At 51.8% G+C, this 6,000-nt stretch overlaps 1 long non-coding RNA gene across 1 annotated transcript in view; it reads right to left on the bottom strand.

Moving 5' to 3' along the window:
* Positions 1-622: 622 nt before the first annotated feature.
* Positions 623-6,000, bottom strand: part of LOC144588214 (uncharacterized) — a 13,355-nt gene continuing 7,977 nt past the window's right edge. Inside the window, exon 2 of the long non-coding RNA XR_013543639.1 lies at positions 623-2,548. This is a non-coding gene — a long non-coding RNA (uncharacterized LOC144588214). The remainder of the gene's footprint in view (positions 2,549-6,000) is intronic.

Here is a 6,000-nt window from a genome sequence, read left to right as displayed (position 1 = left end):
CCTGGGTTTGGGAAAGCGAGCCAGCCAGCGGAACCGCGGGCTGGCCTCTCCTCTCGCGTGGCCGCCTGCTGCCTAATTAGTTTAGAGGGAAAACTTAATCGAATTAACTTTTTCACAAGTCCCGCAGGCTGACAGTTGGGGCTCTCTTTCACCGGCTCTGTGATCTAATTAGCTCGTTTAGCAACCTGTCCACCTCCTCGGCTCTCAGGCCAGCAGCCCCGGCAGCTGTGGGTGAAGATTTGGGGGGGGGGAGCGGCTGGATTTTGCTGCAGGTCCCCTTGCCAAGCCAAAGGGGTCCCTTCCTTCCTTCCATCATCAGCTCCTTCCTTCCTTCCACCATCAGCTCCTTCCTTCCTTCCTTCCTTCCTTCCTTCCTTCCTTCCTGGCAGCAAAGGGTCTCGGCCACCCCACTTGCCTGGGGGTTTGCCTGCAGGTGACCCACTGCAGTGGAAGGAATGCATGTCTTGCTCCCCAAGAACCTAGATTAATCAGCCCAAAATCGACCAGTCTAGTCTCCTTAAGAACTTGTGGGCCCATTTTCCCCAAGAAGCACCCTCTGCTGAAGGCACCAGCCACCTGGGAGAAGCTGCCATGTCTTCCCTGTTGTTCCGTGCCAGCCGGTCGGAACAGACGTCTAGCGACCCTAAGAGGTCTTTCAGGGCAAGTGAGAGATTTAAGGAGTGGGTTTACCTGTTCCGCCCATGTCCCATTGAGCTTCCGTGGCTGAGCAGTGATTCGAACCCAGGCCTCCCAAGTCTTAGTCCATGTCTCTATCCACCACAGGGATGTGGTGGCACAGCAGGTTAAACTGCAGAAGCCTCTGTGCTGCAAGGTCAGAAGACCAGCCGTCATGAGATCAAATCCACGCGACGGAGGGAGCCTCCCTCACTTGTCACAGCTCCTGCCAACCTAGCCGTTCGAAAGCATGAAAAATGCAAAAATGTGAGTCGATAAATAGGGACCACCACGGTGGGAAGGCCACGGTGTTCCATGTCTAGTTGCGCTGGCCACGTGGCCACGGAAACTGGTCTATGGACAAACACTGGCTCTGTGGCTTGGAAACGGGAATGAGCACCGTCCCTTAGAATTGGATACGACTGGACTCAATGTCAAGGGGTACCTTTACCTACCCACCACACCACACTGGGCATCCAAGCAATTTCTTATGCCGAGCTATTTCTTCCAGTAACTAAGCTGGCTTTGGGATTTCAAAACGGGTCTTCCAATAAAAGCCCCACCAAGGAACCAAGAATGGCCCACACCCCCACCCCTCCTTGGCTACTTCTAGCTTCTGGAAGCCTGAGTTCAACTGCTTCGACCTAAGGAGGCTCCCTCGTTAGTTTGCCAGACTAAAGCCAGTGTCCACTCTGTTGCCCACTTGGCCGGAAACCTTATTTCAGATCCTGGAGGTGCTTCTTCACGTATCGCAGTCATCCTCACAACAGCCCATTTATGACAGACCAAGGAGTGGAGAACCTCTTCCTACCCAAGGGCCAAATTCGACTTCTGAAACGTTGCCGGAGAGGGTTGGGGTCGTGGCGAGACCCCTGGATTGAAATGTCGTCTGGAGCGTGAAAACGAACAGGGTAGCCTTTCGGCCCGTCCCTCTCCTTGAGGCTCCACCACCTCCCGGGGCTGTTGCCAAGATCAGGGGGTCCTGAAGGGAAGGAGGGGTAAAAGCGAGCTAAATAAATAGGCAGAAATAAAACCCACTCTGGTGGGGTCTGGGGTCTGAAATGGCTCCTGCTTTTAGCTCAAGGGTGACCGCTTCAGCCCTCTGGAGGGGGAAATCCAACAAAAAACAAAAAAAAAACAGGGGGAACCTTGCAAGCCACGTCTCGGGGAAGGGGGTCTCTGGGAGGGCCACGTGTGACTTGAGGTTCCCCGTCCCCACTCCACGACAGGATGACCATCACCCATCATGATGGGCAATGGGGAGGCTGAGAGGGGACAGGGCGGAGGGGGGGTTTCAGTGGCCGAACCAGGCTTTGGGAGGCCGAAGGTCATCCACCTGCCTGGTCAGGCCTCGCTGACCGTCCGCATGGATGGCCCTGCTCCCCAGGGATGCCCAAGGCCAGCGAGAATGTTTGTGGCCAAAAGGCTGGGACTGGATCGAAGGAGGGGGGCTTTCGACTCCATCGCCTTGTGTCTCTTGACGCCTACAGCATGCTGGCTTCTTCAACTGTCGTCTTCCGGGATGGTGTCTCCAAAAAAGAAAGAAAATGAAAAAAGAAAAGAAAAATGCCCCAAACCAGTGTAGCTCCTTAGGCTCCTTTCTGTGTTTAGGGAGACCCTGAGCAGGAGAAAGGGATGTGGGGCAGAGCCGGTCCTCCCCAATTCCAGCATGTTGGAGGAAGCACGTCTCCCAGCGCCCCGGCAAATTTCTTCCCAGTTCTTGCAAGGTGGTATTTAAAAAATCAGCAGGATGCCTAGCAGAGCACGGCCTCTTACACAGAGAAAAGGGGTGGAAAGAGCGGGTGGGGGGATTTGAGACCAGTGCCCCCAACTTGGCGAGTTAAATTTCCCTCTTTCTTCCTTTGTGGCTCTCCTGCAGAGAGAGAGGGAGGGAGGGAGGGAGGGAGGGAGGGAGGTTTGGTTTTTTGTTTGCTTTCCCCCCTGATGGGCTGCAGCAGAACTCTGTGTTACCCAGAAGCTGCCCTCCCTCCCTGTGCTTGGGAAGCCCATCCCTGCAACAAACCAGAGGCAATGCATCCATCAAGATGTGTGAATCAGATTCAGTGGGAAGTGCTGGAAGGAGAGGTGCTGGGGGGGGGAGTCGGTGTCAGCACCTCTGCTGGCTGGGTGGCACCAGCGAGCGGCACTTGGGTCCTTGAGAGAGGGCGATGACCAGGCGGCCGGCTGTCACAGAGACATCCAGGCCTTAGCTCCATAGGAGAGTCCTCATTTAAGTGCAACGAAGACCACCAGGCCTGGAAAAGTTAAATGGAGAGGACAAATCACATAATTCCCTGGCAGGCACACAGACAGAGAGAGAGAGAGATCTTGCGATGGGCCCCTTTCTGCCATCCCTCGAAATGGCTAGGCAGCTGTGATCTGACCACCATTGGGAGAATCCTAGGGTAGGCTTTATGGATTTTGTTATCAGGGGAGGATTAATCCTGATTCTCACCCAACCCCTAGTTGGACTCCTGGCCTTCTCCTGCATTTTTTGATTGCTCGGCTCTTTTGTTCCAAGGAAGCCATTGGGCCCATCGGGTCAAAGCCCCACTTACATCCCCAGTAGACCCAAATATTAATCGCCACCTTGCCTTCCCTCCTTTGAGGCTGCTGCCAGCTTCTTTTCTGGCAAGGCTCCTGTGTCTTGGAGAGGGACGTGTACAAGACAGAGGGATGTGCCACCAAGACAACTCTGACTCATGGTGACCCTTGGAATGAGCGATCCTGCCATCAGCCGCCCGGCTCAGCTCTTGCAAACTCCAGCTTGTGGCTTCCTTAAGAGAGTCCATCCATCTCGTGTTGAGTCTCCCTCTTTTCCTGCGGCCTTTCCCTTTTCGCATGCTTTTTGTCATGGCCAAAACAGGACCATGTCAGTTGCAACGTTTTTTGCCTCCGGAGACAGTTCAGGCTTAATTTGAGCAAAAAATATATATATCTGATCATAGAAAAACAGTAGCAATTTGTTTCCCCTTGTTTGTGGACTGGCAGGCAGATGGTCAGGGCGCAAGGGGCTCTGCTAGATTTTTATTTATCTTTCATTTTATTTTATGAGTTGACCTCCCTCCCTCCCTCCTTCACAAATTCCATTAGATGCTTCCTATAGAGGAGCTGCCCCATTGAAGCCAGTAACAAAAAGCTTCAGTGACAATTAGACTTTCAAATCCTCTTTAGTGAAAGTGTTTGTCTTGAAAATGTCCTTAATCCTCTGGCTTCTCTCTCTCTCCCACTTCCAGCCCTGAAAAACAGAAGGGGGGCGCTTGGGCTTAAACATTCATTAGCACCCTATTGGACTTCAGTGGGGGGGGGAATGCTTTCTCCATTCATAGCGGGTGGTGGCCAATATAAATAGAGAGGAGAGGCAAAGATCAGGTGACTCTCAAAGGCTACTCTGTGGAGTGTGGGCTCTCGGGGGTTTTAATTGCCACAGTGGCCTCCACCAACATGACACCTTCTCAATGTGTTGGACTACAACATCCATCATCCAGTCATCATGGACATTACCCTGTGCTGATCAGGAGAGGGGTCAGTCCACCCAGCTGAAAAGCAAGAGATGGGGACTTGAGGTGGACCAGCGTGGGAGCCTTTAAGTCTCCTCGGCTTGCGGCAGAAATGTCCACGTGCTTCGTTTTGATTTTATTGTTTAAATAGCTGTTATGCTTGCTGCTTCTAAATGGCTGTTTATTATGTTATAATGTTGTAAACCGCCCAGAGTGGCCGCAGCAGCCAGACGGACGGTATAAAAGTCAAAGAAACAAACAGATGTCCTATTTTGACAAGCAGAGGTTTGCAGGGTGGGGTGGGGGTTGCTTTGGAAATTCCTAAACGTCTCCCTTCTGCTTGGCTGCAGAAGGCACCTTCTGACTTCTTTGGCATTTCGTCATTCATATCTTGGGGTCCCGGTGTGCGTGCGTCGCTCACCCCGCTGCCTTTCCATTTTGGCAGGAACTGTTTTGTGTTCTCTTTTCCTTTGTTGCTAACCACCCAGAGTAGGGTCTTGCCACTAGATGGGGAGGAAACTAACTAACTAACTAACTAACTAACTAACTAACTAACTAACTAACTAACTAACTAACTAACTAACTAACTAACTAACTAATTCACTCACTCACCAGGCAGCTCAAAGAGCAGGAGAAAAGAAGGGAGTGGAAACATACATTGAAAAGATGACAATAATGATGGGTTCGAAGAATTCGAAGCTGGAAGAGAGCAAAATCACAGAAAATGTAACAGGGAAACTTTAAAAAATAACAAAAACAACACAGCCCTGTGGCACCTTAAAAGACTAAGAAGATTCATTGATTGTACTCCATCTTTCTCTCTCCCAACAAAAGGGCCCAGGGCAACTTGCAAATCAGAAACAACATTATAATAAATTACAACATTGAACAAGGAAGCCTGTTGCAAATTAAAGCTACTGAATAAACATCATTTAAAAGTTTGTCATTTGGAGGCCTCTGAAAAAATGGGCTGCCGTCCAGAGATGCTTCTGCTGCATGAAGCTTTAAGGTGCCACAAAGCCCTTTGGTGTTTGTTATGCAAAGGACGGTCTTGGCTGCCCCCAGCCCCCTCGGCTGTGCCTTTGGAGTGATAGACCAGCCATGCTGTGGCCAGGAGGGGCTTGGGGGGGGATTCTGCCTCCTTCCCAAGAGCTGACACCCAGAGGGAACCCTCTCCCCAGGAAGTGACCGCAAAAGGGGACACTCTCGGAGTTGTTCCTATGGGCCATGGAGGTTGAACGGTTGAGTGTCTAGGCGGGGCTGAAGGTCTCTGCCTACATGTGTTTGCCATAGAAGGCCTGGTTGTTTGGTTGTTTGGTTGTTTGGTTGTTTGGTTGGTTGTTTGGTTGGTTGGTTGTTTGGTTGGTTGGCTGGCTGGCTGGCCGGCTGGCCGGCTGGCCGGCCAGCTGGCCGGCCGGCCGGCCGGCCGGCCAGCCGGCCAACCAACCAACCAACCAACCAACCAACCAACCAACCAACCAACCAACCAACCAACCAACCAACCAACCAACCAACCAACCAACCAACCAACCAACCAAACAACCAACCAAACAACCAAACAACCAACCAACCAAACAACCAACCAAACAACCAACCAACCAAACAACCAACCAAACAACCAAACAACCAAACAACCAACTAACCAAACAACCAACCAACCAACCAACCAACCAGGCCTTCTATGGCAAACACATGTAGGCAGAGACCTTCAGCCCCGCCTAGACACTAAACCGTTTAACCTCCATGCTTGCCTGCTTGCCTGCTTGCCTGCTTGCCTGCTTGCCTGCTTGCTTGCTTGCTTGCTTGCTTGCTTGCTTGCTTGCTT

This window comes from Pogona vitticeps, chromosome 3 (assembly GCF_051106095.1).
Source record: "Pogona vitticeps strain Pit_001003342236 chromosome 3, PviZW2.1, whole genome shotgun sequence".
In the NCBI taxonomy this organism is placed as follows: domain Eukaryota; kingdom Metazoa; phylum Chordata; class Lepidosauria; order Squamata; family Agamidae; genus Pogona; species Pogona vitticeps.
Note: the sequence above shows the minus strand (reverse complement) of the source record. Positions and strands in the feature narration are given on the sequence as shown.